The sequence below is a fragment of the Equus przewalskii genome, chromosome 21, assembly GCF_037783145.1.
Source record: "Equus przewalskii isolate Varuska chromosome 21, EquPr2, whole genome shotgun sequence".
NCBI classification, from domain to species: Eukaryota; Metazoa; Chordata; class Mammalia; order Perissodactyla; family Equidae; genus Equus; species Equus przewalskii.
The window spans coordinates 49471153-49496670 of NC_091851.1; the positions used below are offsets into that span (position 1 = coordinate 49471153).

At 58.6% G+C, this 25518-nt stretch overlaps 1 protein-coding gene and 1 long non-coding RNA gene across 3 annotated transcripts in view; one reads left to right on the forward strand and one right to left on the reverse strand.

The window, feature by feature from the left end:
- The window catches only part of ZBTB46 (zinc finger and BTB domain containing 46), a 71143-nt gene extending 61498 nt beyond the window's left edge, over window positions 1-9645 (reverse strand). Inside the window, exon 1 of one of the 2 annotated variants that reach the window (XM_070588680.1) lies at window positions 9444-9645. The gene's annotated coding sequence lies outside the window, so the exon portion shown is untranslated. The remainder of the gene's footprint in view (window positions 1-9443) is intronic. The other variant, XM_070588678.1, reaches the window with a different exon arrangement.
- Window positions 9646-19972: 10327 nt separating this feature from the next.
- LOC139078125 (uncharacterized) lies at window positions 19973-24006 on the forward strand. The gene is made up of 4 exons (XR_011530914.1): window positions 19973-20386; window positions 20487-20542; window positions 23020-23108; window positions 23203-24006. It is a non-coding gene; the product is annotated as an uncharacterized lncRNA (long non-coding RNA).
- Window positions 24007-25518: the final 1512 nt, after the last annotated feature.

Sequence of the window (25518 nt, forward strand, 5' to 3'; positions counted from 1 at the left end):
GCAGGGTGACCCTGCGAGTGAATCAAGGTGACAGCAGCGACCCCTGCCCTCCCCTCAGTACACGGCCTCCAACCATCTGCGTGCCCTCGGCACCGACAGGAGAGGGACCACACCTTTGTGAATGCGGACACCAAGCCACAGGCCACAGCTTCTTCCACATCCCCACGGCTGCTGCAGGCCCCACAGAACACTCCCATGCTCATTCCTGCTTCAGAATTACAAGTTTCAGACCCTCCACTTAATGACATTATTTGATACATTAAGTTCCACACGTTATTTTAGCTTGAAAGAAAGTTTTCTAAATTTCGACGACTGTATTTCAATAGCCGCTGTCCTTCGTTTTCCCGTGTATCTTACGGGAAGCAATAAAAACGCTATTCTGAAAAGGGGCCCAGGTCTCACCAGCTGCCTGGGGGTGAGAAGAGTCCCCAGGTCTGAGCTGGTGGGCAGGTGGCACATGTGCGTCCAGTGCAGCACAGACAGTGCCCAGAGGAGGGCCCCGCAGCCTGCTTCGGAGCCCCCTCCAACTTCCCCTGCCAGACACCCTCGGCTCCCCCTCTGCTCACCCTCTACCCAAAAGTGCCTGACCCCCATCACACGGGCCCTCCTCTCTCCACAGCAGGGTGGCCGTCTGTCTCTCACGGCCTCTGTCTCTGCTCTGTTGCTTCCCCTGCAGGGCACTCAATCCAGCACACAAGGGCCTGGCTGGCTGTTGTGTTGCTGCAGGCTCGGGGCCGAGTGCAGGTTTGCTGGACATGTTCACTGACGTGCTAGGCACTTGTCACCTCTGCTATACGGTCGAGGGAACAGCAGCTGTGAGCAGTGACAGCTGGTGATGGACAGAGAAGCCTCAACAAACTCTGGGATTGAGAAACATATATGGAAACATGTCAGGCAAATAAAAGCCACAGTGGTGTTGTGGGTTGAATTAAGTCCCACAAAAAAGATACGTTCAAGTCCTAACCACCGGTACCTGCAAATGTGACCTTATTTGTTAAAAGGGTCTTTGCAGAAATAACCAAGTTAAGATTACATCATTACGGTAGACCCTAATTCACTATGACTGGCATCTGTATGAGAGGAGGGACATTTGGACACATGGTGAGAGGCCATGAGAACACGAGGGAAGAGACTGGAGCGATGTGTCTTCAGGCCAAGAACACCCAGGATTTCTGGCAGCCACTAGAAACTGGAAGTGACATGAAGGATCCCCCCCGGGAGGATCTCTGGAGATCTCTGGAGAGATCCCTGGAGAGAGTATGGCCCTGCCCGCACCTTGATTTAGCACTTCCGGCCACCTGAACCATGAGACGATAAATCTCGATTGTTTTAAGCTACCAGGTTTGTGGTCCTTTGTTACAGCAGCCCCAGGAAACTGAAGACTTACAATCAGACGATGGAACGGCCCTGTGAGATGGGGCATGAGTGGTTCTTAACCCAGATCTGCACAAGGCCCGCCCCTGCCTCCGATTCAGTAGTGTGTAATGGGGCTGGAAGATACATCTGTATGAAGTTCTCCAAGGGGTTCTGAGGTGAGAACCATGGATACAGTCCACCCCTTCGGCCAGGAAAGCCATGTGGCAAAGCCACTCGCACCCAGAACTCAGAACCCAGAACCTGGACAGGGACTACAGCACAGCGGCTCAGCCAGCCACCCCCTCTATGCCTGGGCCAGAATGCCAGAGCTCTCCCAGTGGGCCACTGGGGGCAATGTGGGGTGCATGTCACGTGCCCGAGTGAGTGTGACAAGTGTGGTGCACGGCTGCTCCTGAGGCAGAGAGCAGATGGCAGAGAGCAGTGGAGCCCTGAGGGGTGGTCCGCACACCACAGCCACACCCAGGACAGCTTCTGGCCAACTGGCGGGCAAATCTTTATCTATCCTCATAGTTACGTGACCATGTTAGTGTATGTCAAGAAAAATATAACTGAGACATCAAACTCATGATTTCATGGCTATTCTTGCTCCTTAAGACAAGGCAAAAATAAGTTTAAGTAAAAAGTGAGGTCGTTGAGAACGCTGTCAAGCAAACGTGGTTAGCATACAGGTGAGCTGAAGAGGCCGTGCCCGCCCCACCGTGCTGGCTCAGGGGAGCAACACGTCCACTGGTCAAGGAACACACCCGGCCTCTGACCGACCGCCGGCCCTCTGCGCTGGCGCAGGTTTGCCGGACGCAGTGAAGGCCTGTCTCCTGGTGTGGACACTCCCCGACCTACTTCTCAGCACCTGAGTGCTCACGCATGCCCTGGAACAGCACGGCTCTGCCCCACCGCAAGAGCCCTGCTCATGCATGAGCCACAGTCACCGGGCCACACAGCCCTGCAGGCACTGGAACCTTCTGCCCTCCCTTCCTCCAGGGGTTTTCCACCACGTGTGCAGGGTTTCCACCACGCTGAGGACAGTCATGGCCACGAGGCCTGACGGAAGACGAGGAGCAGGGCAGCCAGAAGACCACTGTTCAACACCCCAGACGGCCGCTCCACCCTCCAGTCAACTTCAGGGAGCGACTCAGGCCGACTTTAACTAAAAGGGGTGTCCAAGGACAGTGTCACCTTTTCACTCCTTGTTCTTGTCTCATTCTGCCAACAATGTAAGAAAGAAAAAGGAGGGGCCAGCCCAGTGGCACAGTGGTTACGTTTGTGTGTTCAGCTTCAGTGGCCCAGGGTTTGCAGGTTCGGATCCCGGGTGTGGACCTACACACCTCTCATCAAGCCATGCTGTGGTGGTGTCCCACATACCAAATAGAGGAAGACAGGCACACATGTTAGCTCAGGGACAATCTTCCTCACCAAAAAGGAGAAAAAAAAAAGGAAAAGTGAAAATGTACCCAATATTAAAAACACTTTGTTCAGTCACGCAGCAGGCTGGGTACGGCTCCAGGTACTGCCCCGTGGACAGCGTGTCTGTGACAACTTCTGAAAAGTTCTTCAAACACTCAGAGGTGGAAGAAAAAACTCTTCGTACAAAATGAAAGTGATGAAGAGATACAGACATGCGTTTCCAGATCACGTCAGGCAATGGAAAAACAGGAAGCTTCGCTTTTACGGAGTTACCCACGAACGACCAAAACAAATGCAAAGGCGACAATCTAGAGTTAGACTGTGCTTTCACAATACGATGGCGAACAGAACCACATCAAAGACCAGGACGCTGCGCAGCTCCGGGCCAGCACCTCGCCCCTCAGGAAGCGCCCACATGGCCTTCAATGTCCGGACTCCCTCAGCTTCCCTTCAGAAATCAAAAATCACGGACGGACACACAGTCAGTAACAGTCACTTCAAGTCACAGGGAAGAGCACCTTCGTGCTGTTACTGAAATGCTCAGAGACAGGAAGATCTGCAGCCGGCCCGCGCGCTCGCCCCCAGAGGGCTGGGCCCGCACTCAGGACTCTGCAGGACGCTACCTCCTCAACTCTCCCTCCCATCCAACAAGTCTGTACAGGAGGCAGCACCTGGAACTTCCTCAGCAGCGATTCTTACTGTGAACACTGTAGAAACGAGAGAAGCAGCGCTGATGGCGGGGCAGCGCCTGAAACAGGGACAAACGGGAGGGGAAGGGGCCTGTCCAACCTTTCTGAGCATGAATGCCAGGAAATACCCCCAAAACCTCTGCTGGTGCACACACATGCCCCCCAGGCCCTGGTGTCTGAGGGCTCATGGGCCCCACGCACAAGAAGGATGCAGGAGGCGGTTCACACGTTAATCGTCAGGAGTTCTCTGGTCAGCCACCGACACGGGCTGAGTCCCATACAGCCCCGCAACCCCTCTCCTCCCACATCTGGATCCGAAGATGCACCATCAAGTCAATGCTGCCATCAGGACAAACTGGAGTGGCACCAACCACCATGCACGCACAGGGTGCGCGTGGGATCCAGGCCCATCTGACGAGCATGAAAACACGAGGGAGAGAAAGTCAAGCTGGCGAGTCTGCGAACTCCAGACCAGGACCCTGCGTCCTCCCTGTCTGAGGCTGCACCTGCCATCACGCCCCAGAACGAGGGCTTTATTTCCTCAAAAGTAGAGCATCTGACTCTGCACCGCCTGGGCAGGTCCCCCTGGAGCATGGGGCATCGCCAGTCCTGCAGTTGGTCTACAGATTCTGCGCTAAAACTGGAGGACCAGGAACTGAGCTGAACAGCCAGTCCCCCTGCCGTTCTGGGAAACTGCAGCCCTCTGCAGCCAGCTCGTTCTCCATCTCTAAATGAAGCTGAGTAATTCCCACTTGTTTCAAAATTTTCTAAGCTGGCTTTGAACTTCCTAAACAAAAGGATACTGTCACTCAAAACCTTCATTATTTTAAAGGGGATGGGGTGAGAATGCAAAATAAACCTTTTCCAGATTCGAATAGGGACAAGGCTGCCCACGGACCACGCTCTCTAAAGCTCTTTTTGGGCGCGTGCCCGACGGCGGAGGCGCTGTCATTTCACTGCACGCCACCCTGGGCCTCCCCCGCCTTCCGGCTCTTCCTGCCCGGAGTCTGCAAGACAGGGGCCACACCACCACCTAAAACCACACGCTCGTCCTCTTCCTCCCGGGTTCTCCTGGCCACCCACATGATGGCATTTCCAATCATCCCTGTCTACCCTCCGTAATCAGCTCCCTGCCCTCGCCCTCAGCGCCCTGGGTGGGGCTTCTCTCCTCTGCGCAAACAGCCCTGGGTGTTGGGCGAATGTGACGCTCACTTCACATGCCGTTCCTCTGCCAAGAGAGCTGCTCAGTGGATCGTGAGTGTGTTTCTAGAAAGCCTGTCTGTCTGCATCTGCCCCTCCACACCCCAGAAACCAAGGACCAGCTCCTCATGGGTCACTTTAGTGGGGCTGTTTCTGGGAAGCCTTCTGGAGAGCAGCAAATCGCCACGAAAGCAGGAAAATGCTGGGCTGGCGGACTGCCTGCTCCTCTGCCGGACTTGAGGGTCCTCAGTTTGCTCTGTGCCCCAGGCAGGTCCACATCACCTAGTGTCCAGAGTGGGATGGATGGAAGATCCAGGTCAGACCTCCGTCTGCCAGGGGGCCCACAATGACCACGAAGGTGACTGGCCCAAAGCCGCCTGGGCCATGCTACCCACAAGCCCACCTTTCACGGACGCAGCTCCTGACATGTGCCACTCTCCAGCCCTCCGTCTGCAGCCAGGCCGAAGACTGCCTTCTTTCTGCCCTACGAGAAGGAGTGCGACACAGGCCTGGGGGCCTGGCCGCTGTGTGTCAGTGAAAGGGCATTTCAGCTCCCCACGAGGGGCCATGCTTTCTGCGGAGTCGCAGGTGCTGATGTTGGGGGGGGGGGGCAGAGAGGGAAACAAAAATGTCTTATGAATAAATGTCTTATGAATAAAAAGCACCCGTATCCCATGCCATCCAAATGCGGTGCCAATGAGGACCCTTTAAAAAACGACCGTTCCCACACACACGTGGACCTGCAAGAGCCGCCCGCTGCTGACAGGGAAGCGAGAGGAAGACGCCGCACACCTGGCCCACGTGAACCGGCAGGGACCGGGTGCCACTCGGGGCCAGGACACGGACTGAGCAGTGGCTGGAGTGTGGGCATGCAGGACATGACTGTGCAGAAGCTGCCTGGCCCCTGGGGTCCAGCACGGAGCAGAGAGGGTCTGCACAGACACCCCTTCCCTCCAGTCCTCTCAGAAATTCAGATGCCCCCTCCCCAGCCAGTGGTCTACGCTCTGTCCCCCTCCAAGCTCTCAGCCTTTCCCACCAGCATTTGTTTCCCACACTGGGTCACGTCAGCGGTTCCTGTGTGCCCCTGACCCATCCCAACAGATCACCAGCCCCTCTGTAGGAACTCTGTCCCCAAAGTGGCCTAAAGGCTGGTCCACAGCAGGTCCATGAAAATGCCAAACAACTGTCATGAGTGAAAACCCTGGTACTGTCACTCTGATACGACTCAAAAAACACATCTGTCACAGCACAAAGGCTCTGAGGATGCTGCTGAAGACACATTAACACGGTTCTCAACTTTTTTTTATTATTTTTATTTTTTCCTAGGAAGATTAGCCCTGAGCTAACATCTGCTGCCAATCCTTCTCTTTTTGCTGAGGAATACTGGACCTGAGCTAACATCTGTGCCCATCTTCCCCTACTTTATATGTGGGACGCCTACCACAGCATGGCTTGCCACGCAGTGCCATATCCACACCCGGGATCTGGGCCAGCGAACCCCGGGCCACGGAAGCCGAACGTGCACATTTAACCACTGCACCACCGGGCCAGCCCCGGTTCTCAACTTTCCATTCCAAGATACCGAAGTTAGTAATTTTTAAGTCCAAATAATGTTTAAAAATACTTAGTAATTTTTTAATCTAAAGACTTAAATGGCACTTTTGATAGATACTGAAGAGAAAACTTTGCATAAGTCACACTAAGGTCAAATTTGACTGATCTGGCTCGTTTTTATCCTTTACTATAACAACTTTTTAGTTTAATAGAAAATGTTATTTCCCTTTTCCACGACTTTTCCATCTACAACAATTCCCACAGGGCGTCTTCTGCCATCACCAGCAAACCAGACCACAGAGCCTGAGTGTGTGCACGTCAGGAGCACAGAGCAGTTAAGCTGGAATGGCAGAACAGAAGGAAAAGCCTTCCGTGATCCCAGGGTCTGACCCCAGCGGTCATGGCTGCACCAGAGCCAGAGCCGAGGGCAGAGGACACAAGAACCAGGACGAGGACAAGACAACGTATTTCAAAGACTTAAATAAGCCTTGTGGCCTCAACAGAGATTTTTAACCATCCATTTATTCTTAGGAGTCAGGCCATTCAGGCAAACTTGTAGCAACAAGAATAATCTTTTTTTTTTCTGGGAAGGGGACAGATTCACAGGGAATTCTTGACAATCTACTATCACTCGACAGACTTTAAGATAAAATGTGTTAAGTCAGAGAGAAAAAAAAAGCCTACATTTTTATGACAACATGAGTTGGGCAGGAACATGAAGCTCCCAGAACAGGGACCACCGTGGCAGGTGCTGTGACACTGGGAGTGGGGACAAGGAGCAATGGCTTCTAGAACTCTCCTCTCACTTTAACAGAGCAGCCGAGAGGGCACCTGAGCACAAGCAGCATCAGCAGAGGGAGGTCTCGGCTCGGCTCACGCTCTCGGGTCTGCAGCACTTCCTAAACACCGCGCACTAAGTGGGGCTCCTCAGCTCTCAGGGGCTGGTCCGAGACCTCTGGCAGAGAACAGAGCATGAACACTGCACAGCTGTCCCAGAAACCCAGACCACAGGGACAGACTGGCCCACTTTCCCTTCTTTAGAAAAACCCCCACATAAGGACAGTGTTGGAAAGTTCACTCTTGCAATTTAATTTGGTTTAACATGTTTGTAAATAATACACCCTGATATGTCAGACGGTATTTCCTCCAAGTCCTTACAGCTGTTCCACACACTCTTGGGGTTTCCCTCGCCCTTTGTGAGCGAGTGGCTGTCACCAGGGCACTGGGTCACCTTGATCCTGGATAACTGAGTGGGACACACAGCATCCAAGAGGGCTGGTGCCTCTGCAGGTGCCGCAGTCCTGAACATCAGAGAGCAGACGTGGACCAAGGTTGGAGCACAGAAACAACTTATTTTCAAACACAAAACAGCTAAACCTGAACAGTGGTCATCTCATCTAATCAAAACAAGATTCTCATCTCCAGGAAGACGTCAGTGAGAGGCTTAATTAAATGTCCCACGGCTGGCCTCCAGGAAAGGCTGCACTGCGGGTTTCTGAAGAGCCTAAAGTGAATCCATTTCCCATTCTCTAAAGAGACCTCTCCCCACAGCCCCACACCTTCTTCCCTTCAGGAAATAACTACCAACATTTTAGGGGACACAATGTTTAAGCTCCTACTTAAACCTTCAGTAACTTCTGCCTAAGTAGGCTATCATTAGCTTAATTCTTTCTGGAATAACAAATCTCCAAAGTTTTCAGTTTGATAATATCTAAAATTATCATAAAATATACCAAACGGAAGGATTCTACTGTGATAATATTGTTTACTTCATTATTCATGTGAAAAACCTTTCTATAAATTTCCTGTTGACGAACAAACTATTTTCCACTCTTGCAGAGCGGAACATTGCCTTGCTCTGGCAGCATGTGGACCAGCAACGGAGTGAATCCACAAGACTGCTACCCAAACGGGAAGCCGGCTTCAATAATAAACCCAACATGAGAGATTCTACAATTGATACAATTAAAGGCTCGCGAGTGCTCCCTGCACAGGTGTCTTCGCCCAGCCGTTTGCTAAACACGTTGCCTAATTAGCATTTCTTTAAACAATGCTGATAACAATCTTGCCACTGTAATCCAGGACAAACGCGTCGCTGAGATTGTAGAAGGAAAGCGCGAGGAAATTCACTGAGAATCTCAGTCAAACTTTCGTTTGTTTATATTTCCGTGGTGCCAGAAAATATCTGTTCTTCGCCCCATTTGGTTTGCACCCAGGCTCGTCGGTCCAGCCCTATTGTGCGTAGTCCGTTAAACCTATAATAAGGAATTTGTTAGCGGAGCTGGGGGAACCCCAACTAGCCAGAGCTCTCCTCCTGGCGCAGAACATCCCCCACTGCCATCAGGATTGAGTTGTCAGACACCGACTCGTGCCACCCTGCGAAACTGACATATCTATTTACAGAGAAACAAAGACGCGGCTCGCGGCGGACCCCACTCCCTCCGCGCGCCCCGTCCGCTCCGCGCGCCCCTTAGCGCTCGGCGCGCCCAGTCCCCTCCGCGCTCCTCCAGCCGCCCAGCCCCGAGGCCCCTGCGCCCCGGTTCAGCCAGTAATTAAAATGGAGACGAGGCCACTGCCCGGCTTCAGGGGGAGACAATGACCCCCAAGGCCCGGCGGGGAGCGGGGACCCGCCCGAGCCCACCTCCCGCAGTTCTGACTCTTGGCAAACTCGGCGCGGGCGGGTCCGGGTGCGACTCCGCGGCGCAGGCGGGGGTCGCGCGGGGCGGCGGGGCCGGAGGGGTGCCAGGATGCCCCCGGGCTGCCTCCTGGGGCCGGGCGTTGACGCAGCAGAAATTACCAGCTGGAAAATTCCCCTTTTGGAGGTGACGGGGGAGGGACCGCGGCGGCGGCGGCGGCGGCAGGAGGCGCGGAGGGCGAGGGGCGCGGGGCAGCCCCGCGGCCGCCTCCGCCTCAGCGCGCAGCCCCGCGGGGACCCCGCGCCGCCCCCGCCCGCAGCGCCCCGCCCCGCGCCACCCGAGCTTGGGGACCCGCAACGGCCGGGCCGGGGTCGCTGCCACCGCCCCCGGAGCCGCAGCCCGGCGCGCCGATCGCCTCCAGGAGGGCGCCCCCGCGGGGCGGGGCGCGGCGGGGCGCGGGGCGCCGGCAGCGGGGGCGCGCCCGGCTCCGAGCGGCCCCGGCTCCGAGCGGCCCCCGCCCAGCCCCGGCCCGGCCCCGCAGCGATGCGCCGGCCCGGCCCGCGGACAATGAGCCGGCGCCGCTTACCTGTGACCCCATGGGGCGCGGGCGAGGGCGGGCGCCGCGGCCGCCGGACCGGAGCCGATGATCGCCGCCGCCGCCTGGCGAGCGCTGCGTCCGGGCGGGTCCGAGCTGCGCGCTCGCCTCGGCCGCTGCGTCCGTCGGTCCGTCCGTCCGTCTGTCGGTCCGTCAGGCCGGCGCGCGCCCCCGCGCCCGCTCCAACCCCGCGGCCCCCGCCGCCCGCGCGCGCGCCCCGCCTGCGGACCCCGACCCCGCCCCCCGGCGCGCGCCCGGCCGCCGCTGATTGGCCCGCGCCGCGCCCCGGCCCCGGCCACCGCCCCGGGCCCCGCCCCCGCCGGCCCGCCGGCCGCCCGCCCCCGCCAGACCCGGCTCCGGCGCGCGGCGGGAGGGGGCCGCGGCGGGGTCGGTTCTCCTCGCCCCCCCCGCGGGCGGCCGGACAGCGGAAGTGCGGGCTGGAGCTCGCTGGGCATTGTGGGAAGCCCCCTCCGCTGGGCTGGCAGGGGGCGGGGGCGGCGCGGCGTGGGGTCTCGGGCGCCCGCTCCCCTTCCCCGGGGGCCGAGCGGCGGCCCCCCGCCCGGCTGGGAGATGCGGGCGGGGGCGAGGGCACCCCAGGCCCTGCCCGGACTGCGCACCCCGGCTTTGCCCGCACGCCTGTTCCTCGGGAGCGCGCGGGTCCCCGGGCCACAGGCTGTACCCGCGCCCCGACGCGCAGTCGCACCGCGCGCGTCTCTCAAACTTCGCGACTTCCCCGCCCGCCCAGGCGGCCCGCTCTGCCGCGAAACGCGCTCCCACGGCCGCGCAGGGGCGCCTGGCCGAGAGGGCCTAGGCACCGCGCGCCCGCGCCGTCTGGGGACCTAGTGCGCCCAGGGAGAGGCGCACCTGGGGGCGCGGGCCACGTGACAGTGCCTGCCGCTGGGGCTTGGGTTTGGCCAACTTAAAAGCACTGGCGGCCACGCGAGTAGGTCCTTTCCGCTGCCTTGTCTGTCCCCTGGGAGTGTGGGTCCCCGCGAAGGGGCGGGAAGCAAGCGGCCTGGGTCCTGCCCCGCAGCCCCCACCCCTCGCCAGCGAGCCACATCTGCTGCCCCCCATAGGCCCTGCGCGTCCCATCTCGCCCCCGCTGTCCTCGAGCCCTCAGGCGGGCGGAATGGGAAGCGTGGCCCCGCATTCCCGGCTGGCCTGTGAGGGGGTCAAAGGCCAGCTCGCTTCCTCTCTCGGCGCGGCAGTGGGAAGGGAGGTGAGCCTGTGGCTGGCCAGCCGCGCAGGGGAGTCAAGCACGACTGGGCCATCCAATGGGGAGACGCCGCGGGCCATGCGCGCCCTGCTTCCCTGTGCGGAATTCCTTGGGAGGTGGGAGGTGGCGGGCCATTATGGATGCTTTCTCAGGATGTGTAAGGAGGCATTCACTGGGCTGCAGTGGGAGGGAAGGCTGGAGGTGGGGGGGGGGGGCATTCTCCTTGAGTGAACAAGGGTGAGCACGATCTGGCAGCCAGCGATGAAAGGCTCGGACACTCCCTCGCTGCTGGCGGCGCCTGGAAATGGCTGTGCCGACACTCACCCCACTCCCTTCCCGCTGCCTGGTTGGCACTGCCCACAGGCCTTTCTTCTGGGGACACTCTCCTCACATCCCGCTGGTCTGGAATGACAGGCCCGAGTTCCCCCTCCCTCCAGAGGTGGGGCCTGGGCACAGCTGCCCTGAGAAGCGCAGCGATAGGCCTCCAGGAGGGTCTGGCTGGTCACCCGCCTCCTCCCTTTGAGGGCACAGCCAGTGCTCTCTGCAGGAGTCCCCGCAGCTGCCTGCCCAGAGCACAGTTGTGGCCCATGGAGGAAAGGAGGCCAGAGAGACTGAGGAGGGTCCGTGGGTTGCCCGACCAAATTGAGGAGGATCAGACTCCTGAGGCCTGCCCTCCTCGCTCAGAGAGAGTCCCAGTCTCTCCCAAGATGGCTTGACCCCCCCCCCCCAGACACTCCCAAGGAGAACAGCATTGCTGGGATGCTGTGTCCATCGTCGGTGCAGGAACGGAGAGCCGCAAAGTCTGCCTCGATCAGAGGCCACAGTGGTGCTCAGTCATTGCTCAGGAGGCCTGCGCAGGAGACCTAAGCCTTCATCTCACCCATAGTAGGGCCCACCTGCCAGCCTGGGGCTTCTGATTTGCGTAGAAAGCCTTGCTGAGTTCTGGAATGAGTCCCTGGGGCCCTGGGACTCTCTCTCCCCATTTCCCTACCCTGCATGATGATGAATCGAGGTTACATACACCCCTCCCCCCAGCAGTCCTGCCAGTGATTGGGGACAGATTCCCACCTTTTTTGCACCAAGAACCAGCAGAAGGCCAAGCAGTCTGAAGATGAAGCTGATACACCAAAAAGGCAGAACAAAGAACAGTCCCAGAGAGCCCTGATCAAGCCATGCCTAAAGCCCACCCTACCTCCAGACAGTTACTGTTCCGTGAGCTAATAACTTCCTTTACCGTTAAAAAAGAAAACCAACAGCAGCAACTGTGGCCTCAGCAAACCCGAGAAGAGGAGGAGGATCATGGAGCTGGAATCCCTGAAGGAACCTCGGTGCAGCTGCTCTGATGGGGAGATGCTGGCAACGTGGCCCCAGGAACCCCACGTTCATCAGTGCTCAGCATTGGCTAAGCCTCTACTAGGATTGGGCTTGCATCAGACAGATGCTTCCAGGCTGGGTCACAAATCCTCCCCTCTTGCTGGGGTTCCATAGATCCCAGTGCCCGCAACGTGCACAGCTCCTCATCCCTGAGGCCAGCAGAGACCCCAGGAGGGATCTGCTGCCTGACGACCAGCTGACCCCTCACCATGTGTAGACCGGCAGCCTGGTGAGGGCAGCTCCAGCTGGAGGCGGCTCTGGGAACAGGTGAGAACCGAGAGCGAGAGTTGGCCTCAGCGGCACACTTTGTCCAGGGCACCCAGTATCCAGGGCCAGCACAGCCAGCAGATGGGTGTCTGGGAGTGTCCAGGAGATGGGCCCTGAGAGTGCCCTGATGAACTAGACATGGTCCCTGCTCTCGCTGAGCTAGTGGACAAGACAGACCAACAAATGGTTGGTCTGGACTCTGCACCGGTCACCGTGTGTGGTGGTCATTCCGGAAAGTCCCCCTCACCATGTGTGTGAGTGTGTCTGGAGCCTGCCCAAGGGACACCTCGAGCCCTGTAAGGGTCTGGGGGCCTGGAGAGAATGAGCAGCAGCAGGCCTGGGCTGGGGCCCACAGATGCACCAGCTGATGGCAGCCCCCCAGAGGTGCTGCCTCCACCCCCACCACAGACCCCGGGCCTTTGAAGGGCAGGCTCAAGTCGGTGAGCCGCGTGACTGGCGGGGCCCCGGGAAGGTCCTGGCACAACCACCTGCGCTCACAGCCCTCTGCCTACCCTCTACCCCCACTTTGTGGCTTCAGGGGGACAGAGGAGCTGAGAGGGGACCCAGCCCCATGCCAGATGCTCTGATGCCACCAAGAGAGCAGGGACCTGCCTCCCACAGGTCTGCTCCTGTGAGGCCTAGCCTGGGAGGGGCTTTGGGAAAGAAGATGAGAGGAACAGCAAAAATCCCTTCACATCTTCCTTCCCAGTGTACGCTGGGCCACCTCCCCTTGCCAAGGCCTTTACACCACCCCCACCTTCCCCCAAGGCCACATTCCCCATCCACCCCCAGCTGGGTTTCCAGGCCATCTTCACAGTGGTCACTGGTCAGGGAACCTGCCTGTTTATTCTCCAGCCAGTGGTGTTGCTCAGCCGTCCCCATGGCAACAGCCCTGGGAGTCCTGCCCCCTCCCAGGGAATTGCCCAGAACCTGTCCCTGCCCTCTTCCAGCCTCTGCTGGAAGCCGGACAGGGAGGGAGAGAGGCCGAAGGCAGGGCTGGGAGGGAGGCACAGGCAGGCTGAGGATGCCTGGGCTGTGCGGCAGGAACCACCCTCTGCGCGTCATCCTGGGTCCTGCGGGTGGACCAGAGGCCAGCCCTGGCTGCAGCGAGCCCCACCCGTGGGGTGGGGAGGCTGCCTCGCCGAGGCTGGAGCGAGGCCCGGCCTACTCCCGGGCCTGGCTCAGCTGCGTCTGGTGCCAGCTGGCCCTGCCCTCTTGCTGGGCCTCCTGGAGACCACCCTCCACAGCCACTCAGGGCCAGGGGCTACCTGCCAAGCCCACGGCTGCCCCACCCCAACTGTCCTCTGGGCCTGCACCCCTGCCAAGCCCCAACTGCGGCTCCAGCTGCCGCCGCCAACTGTCTCCCCATCTCCATTCCAAACGCTCACCCCCAACCGTCCTTCCAAAGGCCACTGCCAACTGCCAGCCCTTCCTTCCTGAGCCCACTCCTGCCACCCACGTCCTGGGACCAGGCCTCTGCTTCCCAGACCTTCCCTCCAGGACACAGGCTGGGCCACACTTGCCCTGTGCCTGGGCAGGGGCCGGTGTCAGAGGACAGGGGCAGAAAGCTGGAGAAGGGGGTGGGGGTCTGGCAGACAGAGGGGGTGGGGAGGGAGCAGGGCAGAACCACCGTCCTTGGTGCCAGCTGCATGACCAGGCCAGCACCCGGAGGGACAGCAGCCAGGGCCTGGCCTGGGCAGGCCCCAGGGGCTGTGGGGTGGAGCTGGGCCCTGTACTCTGAGGGTCTGTGAACAGTTCAGCCTGACCAGCGACCTTGGCCTGATCTGGCAATGATCAGGGCATTTTGCCTCCCTCCCCGACCAGGCCTCTCTCTGGAGGCCAGCAGCCTTCCACAGCCCCAGGTGGGCCCAGCTCCTGGGTCTCAGCTGTCTGAGGCCAGCCTGAGCTTGGAGGGGTGGCCCTGGCCTCCCTCCTTTGTTGCCACCCCAGGACACTGGGCCAGCCCGGGTCCCTGTGTCATCTGACCCCTGGCTACTGGTATGGTCCAAGCCTTTGCCTTGCTGCCCCCTCTTCCTATCTCACTTCTCTTTCCCTATTCATCCCTGGTCCCTGTGGAGGCCTCGTGTCCTCTAGGGGAGCCTCCCTGATCCCACCTTGCCTCATCCACAGCCCCTGCTCCCCCTGGCACACAGCAGCCACCCTATCCGAGCTGTTCCTCGCCTTGCCAAGCCAGGAGGCTCTGCTGCCCATCACAGGTGCAGGCCTGGGGCTGTAATTCCATCTCAGGCGGGCTCTGGAAACTGGGAGGCCCGGGGGACCAGCCAGTCAGCGCTGGAGCAGGGCAAGGGGGCCGGGGCCTCTGTCCCCGCTGAGGAGCGCAGCTGCTCCCTGGGGCCTCAGCGCTGAGGCTCGCGTTGCACAGCCCGGTGATTGCTGCAGATACCACCACAGGTGAAAGGGACACCAGCTCTGCCCTGTGTCCCATCCAGGAGTTGCCGGGCCAGGGCACAGTGGGAGGTACTGGGGGACGATGTCAGCCAGGGCCTGACCAAGTCCAGTCCCGGGAGGAGAGGGGAATCGTGTTTGCTGAGCACCGGCCAGTGGGAAGTGGCTGGGCAGGGCTTGCCGGGGCCACCTGGCTGGCCTCCTGTGCTAGACCTGGAGAGGGAGGAAAAGGAGGCGACTGCGGCCCCCAGAGGCCTGCCGGATGAGGGACTCTGTCCTGCCCAGATGGGGAACAGGCCCCTCCCCTCCCACCAGGGGAGGGTCTTCTCTGGCCCTTCAGTGAGCAGAAGAGGCCCCAACAGTGTCAATGCCAGCCTGCTGCCTCGACCTTGTTTGTTCATTCACTCCCTCACTTGTTCAGCAACGCTCTTGGAGCATATGGGACATACCCCATGCCAGGACGTCCGAGCCTGGAGAGCAGGACAAAACCCCTCGTATCCTGAGAGGGAGCCAGGCAACGAACAGGTCAGCCAAGAGGCTGACAAGGGCACTTCCAATGGCAGAAGGGACCTGGGAAGAGGGCTTCTGGGAGAAATGGGTGATGCTAGGACTGGGGCAGGGATAGTGCAGGTGGGATGGAGGGCTCAGGAAACAAAATGATGGGGCCAGGACTGAGGGACGTGGGAGCTGACAGGAGAGATGGCCAGAGCCGGAGCCATCTGAGCATCAAAATAACATGGTGCTGGATTATAAGCGTGAAGCAAAGACCCACGTGTGCGCCAGTGTAGACACGACAATGAACTAAACTCAAGACAGAGCTGCCTTCTGGGACTCCAAGTGACGTGTGCAGGTTCTGCCCTCCGGGAGAAAGAGCTGGAGTGTGGGCTGTGCTGAGGGACTGTCCTCTGAAGGAGAGGCAGAGGGAAAGTGAGGACGACACCTGGTGGGTGGCATCTTAGCCAAGTGACCATGGTCTGCGTCACAAGGGGTGTCATGGGGTGTCGGGCACCACCAACGTGATGTGATGAGAGGGACACCACACCCCTGCTGTGTTCTCCCCCAAAACTCATAGCCCTGGTCTAATCATGAGAAAATACATCAGATAAATCCAAATTGAGGGACATTCTACAGAATGCCTGACCGGTCCTCCTCAAAACTGTCACGGTCACGAAAAACAAGGAAGTCTGAGGAACTGTCCCATCCCCGAGGACCCAAGGAGATGTGACAACTCCATCAATGGGATAGAGTGGGACCTGGGTGGGACCTTGGAACAGAGGAAGGATGTTAGTGGAAAAACTGGAAAAGTCCAATAGAGTCTGGACTGCATTTTCTTTCTTTTTTTTTTTTTTTTTTTTTTGAGGAAGATTAGCCCTGAGCTAACATCTGCTGCCAATCCTCTTCTTTTTGCTAAGGAAGACTGGCCCTGAGCTAACATCCATGCCCATCTTCCTCTACTTTATATGTGGGACACCTACCACAGCATGGCTGCCAAGCAGTGCCTGGGATCTGAACCAGTGAACCCTGGGCCACCAAGAAGCAGGACATGTGCACTTAAGCACTGCGCCAGCAAGCCAGTCCCTGGACTGCATTTAAGAGAGGTGTAGCAACAGGGGCTTCTTGGTGTCAATAGACAGGCCACAGTGATGCAGGATGACAGCACGGGAGGAAACTGAAGCCAGGGGAGGGGTACCCAGGAACTCTCTGTACCTCGAAACATGGCAACCTTTCTGTACGTCTAAGATTATTCTACAATGAAAAGTTTATTTTTAAAAAGCAAAAACTTCAAATCCCAAGCAATTAAGTAAGTGAACAAAATCTCCTCCTTCAGGGTCATGTTGGGGGTTAAGCAGCCTCTCAAGGTCCATCTCAGCCCAGATGCTCATTTTCAGTTTTAGAATTTGAAGCCACAGGATGCTCTTGGCTCTGCCCACCCTCAAAACACAGGCAGGCCGCAGGGGCCACCAGACCACTGTCCACACATGACCCACAGGCTGTAAACCGTGGACTCGCATGAAGGCTCAGCCAGCACTGTGCTGAGCCTCAACCCAACCTCAGCCTGGCCTCCACCTGCACCCGGCCTGTCCCCGAAGGTGAGCCTGGCCCTGTGCTGAGTCTTTGCTCGAGAAAACGAATGCTGCCAAGCCGCAAAATGTGCTTTGTCCCAGCCAAACACTTTCAGTCACTTCCACTCACTCCTTCTGGAATTTTCCATCCCTATTGCCCTCTTTTTGTCTCTTCTCCCTTTAAAAGCCCCGGTCGTCTGTCTCAGCAGGAGTCGGGTCTGTCTGTACCCCCTGTCTGGCCCTCGCTGCAGTGGGTCTCGCCGCCTTTAGCAAAGGTCGGTACTGTTTCTCAATACAGTCGGCATGAGCCTCCGTCTTCGCCTGTGCGTGTGGGGCTGTCTGTGTGTTTGCACACGTGTCTGTGTGGGTGCACATGGGTCCTGGGGTGTGTCTGCGAATGGTGTCTGTATGTGCCTGTGTGTATGTGTCTGTGTGCACCTGTTCAGAGGTGGCCATATGTGTGCAGGCGCGTCTGTGAATGTGTGACATTTCATGCCCTTTCCTCCCTCCCAGCTGAACAAACACACGCCCGTGAGCTAGGCCCAGTTCTGGACACTGGGCAGGAGATGGTCCTGCACAAGCCTCAGCAATGAAGGCCAGCCGCACCTCTAGATAGGGAGGTGGAGGGGCGAGGACAGAGCGGTCAGCTGGAGCCGGGCAGGGGTAATCCTTGGGGAGATGATTTAAAGGCCTGCCGGGGCCGTGGGGATGAGCCCGGCTCCAACTGTTGCTAAGTGTGGGCTTCTGGGTTTGTCCACAGGCCACAGTGCTGTGGAACGGGAGACAGACTTGATCTGATAACGACGCAGAGTGACTTTTCGGGTGCAGAGCCAATGTGCCCTGGTGGGAGCAAACATGGGACACGAGGGGAAGCACAGGGGGTGCCTGCCTGTTCTCGGGACAGGAAGTCGGAGTGGTTGTGAGTGTGGAAGCCACGCAGGTGCTGCCACCCAGGTTTGAGGAGAGAGGTCAGGGCTGCAGGTTCAGCACGGGGCCGGGGAGGCCTCCAAGGGAGTGGAGCAGGCTGGGGTCCCTGTGACAAAGGGGAAGTCCCTTCCCGGTGATCACTGGGGCAGACTGCCCCCGTCCCAGTATGGCTGGGGTCAGGAGAGGTCGTGTGGCAGCAGGGTGACCCCAGGGTACTACTCCCTCATGCTCCCTGGGGGTTTCAGATGTCACTTGGGCAAGGCCAGGTCAGAGCCCCCTCCCCAGGGTGCCTGGGCCCAGGGCAGCTCCACAAGCTGTGTCTGGAGGAAACGGTGCCTCAGTCGCCCTGATCCAGACTTCCAGTTGGCCCAGGACTCCCTTCTCCAGCCATCCTTAACCGCAGACCCCAACATCCCCTCCAAGACCCCCCCACCATGATTGAGGGCTGGGACACCAGCGTCTGTTGTCTGGGGCTCAGGGCCCCCGTTAGGGACCCCTGGAGGTTCTCAGGACCTCCAGTCCTGCCCAGGTGGGACCACCCCTGATGGACACTCCCTCTCCCCAACAGCTCCAGGATGAAGCTAGCCCCGAGTGCTAGCTGGTGACGCTGCCTTCCACGGAGGCCCCACCCAGCACAGTCTGAAGGGAGAAGGGAGCATCTGGAACGAAGCAGAATAGTGCCTCCTACCCCCACCGTTGGCAGGGCAGGCCTCCCTCATTCCTGCCTTCCACTCTGCTTGGGAGCCTGGGCCCACCTCCCTCACCACCCATCGTTTGAGCTGCACCTGTGGCTGGTCTCATGACACATGGATTCCAAGCCTGCACACCCTGCGTTGGACAGGAGATTGCCTGCTGAGTGGGCACCCACACCTGCACTCAGACCCTGCCTACCACCAGTCTCCCACGCCCACGGCCCAGCCTGCCAGTGCCCAAACACTGCTGGTTCTTCACCATCCCAGGGCCTTTGCACCTGCTGTTCTTTCAACCTGGAATGCCTGTCCTGTTCCTACCTACCTGGCAGTTCTCAGCCATCCCTGAGGACTCACTCTCAACCCAGGCCCCCCAGCCTGCCAAGACACAGTCTCCCCTCCTGATCCAGGAGAGAGAGGACCCCGCCCAGACTCTGGCCTAACACCTGTGCTTTTTGTCTGTCCTTCACCCTCTCCTGGTGCACCACGTGGCAGGGCCATATCTGATTCCCTTTGTGGCCTAGGTCCTGAGGGCTCTGGGCCAGCCTGGCCAGGATTGGGATCCCCACCAGCTGTGTGGTTTGGTAAGTCACTTACTTCTCAGAGCAGCGGTCTGCACCTAAAGACCTTCCTGATGGAGCCAAGGGGGCTGAGCAGGACGGCCTGACACAAAAGCCACCCCAGAAGGCACTGCCTTTCTTGTTGGCATTATTGGCATGAGGGCAGTTTAACAAACACCAGTGCAGGGCGGACGCGTGGAGGTACAGGGCCCGGTGGGGGAGCTGAGAGCAGCTCTGTGGCTTTCTGCCACAGTTTCGAGTCTTGGATGTCCTGTGGGCACCTCCTTCCTGTTGGGATTTGGGCTGGAGTCATCCTGGGATGCTGCTGGGAGTCCCAGGGCTGGCAGACCCCAGGCAGTGGCCATGTTGGAGGACAGCGGCTTGCCTGATGCTAGGAACTGGGCAACTGCGCATGACTGGGCAGGTGCCGGGCAGCGAGCAAGAGTTGGGGGCAGATATTCCTCCTCTGCACCCCCCACGATAGGCTCAGGTAGGGTCAGAAGGAAAACCCGCGGTGAGGGGCTGGAGGGGGCTTGGGACCTTGGCCAACGCCTCGGGGGAAGGGGATGCCCTGCCCCGGGGGAAGCCTGGTTCGAGCCCCTCTGCCTCACAGCCCCCAGACCCAGCCAGGGTCCAGGGCTGCTCAGAGCCCCCTTCCCTTGGAGCCATGCCTGGAGGCTCTGCTGTCTAGGAGTGGTTGTGGAGCACCAAGAAACAGGTCTCCAGCCCAGCGGCCACAGCTGCGTGGGGCTCTCGTCCCTCCTCCCCTGGGGGGTCCCGGTGCCGGGGTGGTTTTGAGAACTAGAGACTGGAGGCCTTATCAGACCACAGGTTTTCCTGAGGAAGGAAGGGTGGGTGTGGGCCTCCGGGATGGGGCGCCTCCTCTGGGCGTGCCTGGCCTGGTGGAGGGTGCACACACATGTTGCCCATCCCTCCTGGCAGGAGGACAGCCTCTCCCTGGGAGACCCCAGCCCAAGGCCCAGCCCCTCCAAGGACAAACAGACCCAAAAGACCAGACAGACCCGGTAGGCTGGACTCAAGTTTCAGGAACCTCCAGGAGGTGCACCCTGTGAAATCATGGGCCAATCCCAGCCTTTCTGGGAGAGCGTCCATAGAGGCCCCAGAGGGATGGTGGCTAGTTCCAATGCAACTCCACTCCTAGGGGTGCCCAAGGGAAATCTGGACTCAGGTTCACCAAAACCATGTACAGAATCTTCAAGGCCACCCTATTTGTCACAGCCCCAAAGTGGAAAAACCCAGACGCCTGTCAGCAGCGGAGCAGACAAACGCAGCTGGGTCCATCACACAGCAGAACGTGGGACAGCCTTGAGAACCAGCCACCTTCCGCTCTGGGAGCCACTGTGGACGCCTCGCCACGTGTCGTCCAGGCTAGGGCAGAACTGCTTCCACGACAGGCTAAGTGCAGAAACAGGTGGGACCAGTGGAACCAATAGAATCAAACAGTGATAGCCTTTGGGGTGTGGGCCCAAGGAGGCTCCTGGGGCTGACCATGTCCTGTTTTCTTGATCCAGGTGCTGGTGACAAGGTGCATTCAGTTTATAAAAATTCATTAGGCCATATACTTAAGGTATGTGCACTTTTTCTGTATGTGTGTGCTACTTCAATACAAAGTTATACAAAACCCCCCAAAAACCCTCCACTGACCGCACCCCACTAGGGAGGAGTGTTCCCTGGCACCCTCTGCTTCTGTGGAGGGAGTGGACTGACGGGGGCCAGGAATGGGCGGGAAGGGCAGGAGAGGGTAGCCCCAGGGAGAGGCTGTCAGAGAGGGGCTGGGGGCCCTGCCTACTCTGGGGACAGAGGCCAGGAGCAGGGCTCGGGCTAGGCTAATTGCATCAGGACCAGCTCTGCCTTTCTCCAGAGCAGGGCCCAGAGCAGCCAGGCAGGGTCGGGGTCCTGCAGCCTCACAGGTGGGGCCAGGCGGATGTGGAGCCCGCCCTGCTGGAGCCTAGCCGGCTGGCCTTGGAGTGCTGGCGCAGACCCGGGGGACCGCCCGCCGACTGCTGGGCCAGGGGTGCCTCCCACCCTCCTCCCTCTTGCTGCCTGCGGGTGCCTCTACCCCTTCCGCTTCCAGAGGCCCCAGGGCTATTTTTAACTCAGCGGAGCTGCCCTGCTAAAGGTGGACAGAGCCCTGGGGGGGTGCGGAGAGAAGGCACAACAGCTGCCTTCCTGCCCCAACCCCTCCTGGGGTCAATGCTTTCTTGGGTGGGGGACTGGTCATTCTTGACCTTAGAGGGAAAACAGCACTCCACCCCACAAATATAGATGTGCACGGAGGCCACATAGATACCCTGAGATTCAGACGCAAGCCCAGCATGCAGACTCAAACACACGTGCACTCACACATGCACATACTTGTACACACACACAGTGCCTGGGGACCTCCTCAGAAACATACCAGATGCACGAGACTCAAGAGACAAATACAGACACACACAGACAGATCTCCACTCAGTCCCTCCTAGACACCTACCCACCTAGAAACACACACACTCAACACACACACACACACTCATGGGAAGACACACACAGAGGCCAAGAGACCACCAGCTGGGGTGCAGGGACCACCCTCGCGTCACAGTCATAGATTGCTGGAGAGGAGGGGCCTGCACCTGGGGTGCTCAGCCCATTGTCTCTGCCCCGAGTATCAGCCCAAGTTTCCCACAGCCCACTTCAGGCTGAACTCTGGGGATCTCAGCACCCTTCCCACCTGAGTTCCCCCACCCGGGGCCTCGCTCTCCCCACAACGAGAGGCAGGCTGGTGGCAGGAGCAGAAGCTGAGCTGAGATGCACCCCTCTTCCCAGACATTCGCGCCCACACACCCTGAGGACAGGAAACCTGGCAGCTCACGAAGAGGTGGCCTCAGAGCCTGCTCATCCCTTTCCCCTTCCTTTTCCCTGCTCCTCACTCCCTTCTCCTCCCCTGGTCTTTGTTCCTTAGAGCAGTGCCCCCCCCCCCCCCAGGGGAACTAGAGTCTGTCCTGGAAAAATCCCAGGTGTTAGGCTGGGGGCCTCTGTCCCCTGTACCCAGGTCCAGGGGGGAGGAGGGAACTGGGAGAGACAGGGCTCAGGACCCAGCTGTAGGGGGACAGCTGGCTGACTTCCAATTCCTCTCCACCCCCACATCCCCACCTCCATCCCTGGAGGCCCCAGAGGGATGGAGGAGGGCGGGGAGCTGGCCTGGAGGACAGGACATCCTCTTGGCAGGACACAGGACGCCTGGCCGGAGGTTCCCAGCCCCAGTCAAGGCCACAGGGGGAAAAGGTCACTGGGGCCTGGGGCTCGCCAGTTCCAAGATTGGCCTGTGCCTCAACAGCCAGTCCAAGTGACTTCGAACAACGGCTTTGAGAAGGACAGCAGAGCCAGCACCCATGACACAACTCAGGCCCCTACTCCCAGGCTCCACCATGGCCAGCCAGGATGCAGAGTGGCCACACACCCACCGTAGGTGGCACCAGCCCCAGGACCCACCCTCAGGGAGCCCATGGAGTGTGGGAGAGGCCCATAGGCCTGCCACTTGCAACGTGGGGCACCTCTACCTCCACAGCTTTGCCTTCACCTCTCATGATGGGGCCCGCTCCTCCAGCTGGGTCCTGGGGCCCACTGCCCTAGAGGGGGGCCTCAGCCTGGGCCTGGCCCTCCCTTGCCCAGGACAGGAACTTCAGGGACAGTCCAGCTGAGGTGAAGGCCATGGGAACCCCTTGCTCCTGTAGCCCCTTCCCACGGAGAGCAGCAGCAGAGCCTGGTCTGCCCTGAGTGGGCACTGTAGGCTGAGACAGGCTGGCAGTTTGCTCACTGGTCTGGGGGACAAGGGTCTTAGGAGCGCTTGAGGCAGCAGATCAAAGGACTTCCTGTGGTTCCACATCAGCTGCCAGGACCAGGGGGACTCGCCCACCAGGCTCCCTGGGCTTCGCCTATTGGGCGGCGGTGAAGCCAGACCAGAGAACCCCTGCTGTTCTGGGAGACCTGGGGGCCTCCCACTCCTCCCACACCGGTCTCCTGGCTTCAGCCTCAGCCATACAAGTGCTTGCTGGTCATTCACAGCACATCCTGTCAGTCTGTCCAGTTACCCAAGCAGGAAGTGACGTCTCATCTAAAACAGCCTCTAACAGTGAATCACCTCAACAAACAGGGTAAGTCTGAATTTGCCTGTCTACCTAAGAGTTCAAGTCACCAAAGGGGATGTTAGGCAGAGAGTTACCATATGACCCCGCATTCCGCTCCCAGGTGCCCACCCAAGAGAAATGACACCTCTGCTGAGAAGCCAACCGCCAAAAACCAGCTCTTACAACTCCCAGCCCTCATCTCCTTCCCCATCATGGCCCCTCCTTATGCTTCTCATGATTCCAGTCAGTCTTTACATCTTTTTATAAGTTGAGCTTTACTGAAGTATAATTTACATATAATGATATTCACCAATTTTAAGCATACAACTTGACGAGCTTCGATAGTCGTATGGTCATGTAACCACACCCACCACCATGCTGTGGAACACTCCCATCACCCAGAAAGCCCTCTCAGCCCCTGGGCACTCATTCTCTCCCCCAGCCCCTGCCCACCATTGATCTGCTTTACGTTACTATAGTTTTGTCTTTTCTTGGATTTCACATAAACATCAAGCAGTATGTGGTCTCTCGTGAACGGCTTCATGAACTTAGCATAACGCTTTTGAGATTCATTCTGTACGTATCAGCAGTCCATTGCTCTTTCTACTATGTGGATGGACCTCACTTTGGTCACCGTTCACCAGCTCATGGACATTCAAATGTTTCCAGTTTGGGGACATCATGAATAATGCTGCTGTGGACATTGGAGGACAACTTTGTGTGAGCGTGTTTTGTTTCTTTGGGAAAATACCGGCGGGTGGGATTGTCGCGTTGTTATACTTCTCGTTTTCTAAATCTTTTCATGTGTTTGTGTTCAGTCTGCCCCATCGGACTGTATGCTCCCCAAGGGCAGCGGCCTCACTTGTGTTGCTTATCGCCATGACCAGAGCTCAATTAAGATTCCTTGCCAAGAGTATATTCTCAAGCTATTTGTCCACTGAGTGAATGAATGAATGATGGTGGATTTTGGTGATGCTGATGGGGAAGTGATGACAGAGCTGGAGGCAACAGAGGTGTTGATGGTGACGGAGGGGACTGTGGTTAGGTGACAGTGACAGTGGCTGTTGGCAGTGATGGAGGTGAAAGCTAGAGTCACCTCCCTTGTCCCTCCTGGAGATGTCAGTTACCAAGATTCCAAACTCCCCTGGGAGATGGCCTGTGGGCCCCTCTTTGAATGCTTCCTCCACCTCCTCACCTCAAAGACCTCCAGTCGCCCACTCAGAGTCAGACCTTGGAGCAAGCTGTCACCCACTCTGAAATAACTGTTCCCACCTTCTCCCTCTGTGGCCACACCCCCAGCTTTCCACACAGCCATGACATCTCACCAAGCCCTTCACTCCAGGAACAACTCTCCTTTCTCCCAAACACGTGGACTGCCCCTCTCTCTGGCTTCCTTCTTATCCAGTTCAGATTCTGTATTTTCTCTTGCAAATACCAGAAGTATTAGCATTTCTGTCCTCTTGGGGCATCATCTGGAAGAACTTGGACCACCCACTTTCTCCTTGCCAACACCTAAGCCACTGCTCACTGCTGGGAAATCAGCCTGGGAGGGCTGGTGCCACCAGAAAGTGGGACCTGGAGTGGACCCTCAACACTCCTGGTCCCATGATGCCCCCCAGGGGCCCCTTCTGCACTGCCTGCCCCATATTTCAGAATCCACCGAGATCTGTGCTGGCCCTCGGGCTCCGCTGCCTTCCCTGCCTTCTCTCCAGCACGCTCACCCTCCCCCATCCATCCTCCACAGAGCAGTGACCTTTCTGAAATGCAAACATGAGTCTGGAACTTTCTTGTTGAGAATCTTTCAGTGGCTTCCTTTCAAACTCCTGGCCCCAGTCTACAAAGCCCTACCTGATCTGCCCCTGCCCTGGCCTCATTCCTGCACCCCTACAGGTTCCAGCCACACTGGCCTTGTTATTCTTCCAAGGTGCCAAGCTCCCTTCAGCCCCAGGGCCTCTCCCAGGGTCAGGCCCCCACTCCACAATCCAATTCATGGGCTAATTCTTACCCATCTTTCTGGTCTCAGCTCCTGACCCCTCTCCTGCCCTCTCTCCTCCAGGTTGGTGGCCACTGGTGTTTGTTCCCTGAAAGCCGGCAAGCACCCTGGGGGCAGGGATGGAACAGACCATGCTCAGCCCTGTCCCCAGCCACCAGCACAGCCAGCCCTCCCTTGGTGAATGTCTGTGGAATGAATGGTTCTTGTTGAGCGTGGTGAAATGGGCATTGGAGGGTAGGGCAGTTCAGGCCATCACCAGATGCAGAGAATGCCTGAGGGAGAAAGAACTGCCTTCCTCTGGCCCTCCTGGTGTCCATGGCCAGAGACCAGCCCAGGCCCAGGAGGATGCCATAGCTGAGACAAGGGGCAGCCCACCTGGCATTCGAGGCCCAGCCTAAGGGACCCAGGAGACTTTCGCCCCATGCAGGTCCGAAGACACCACCT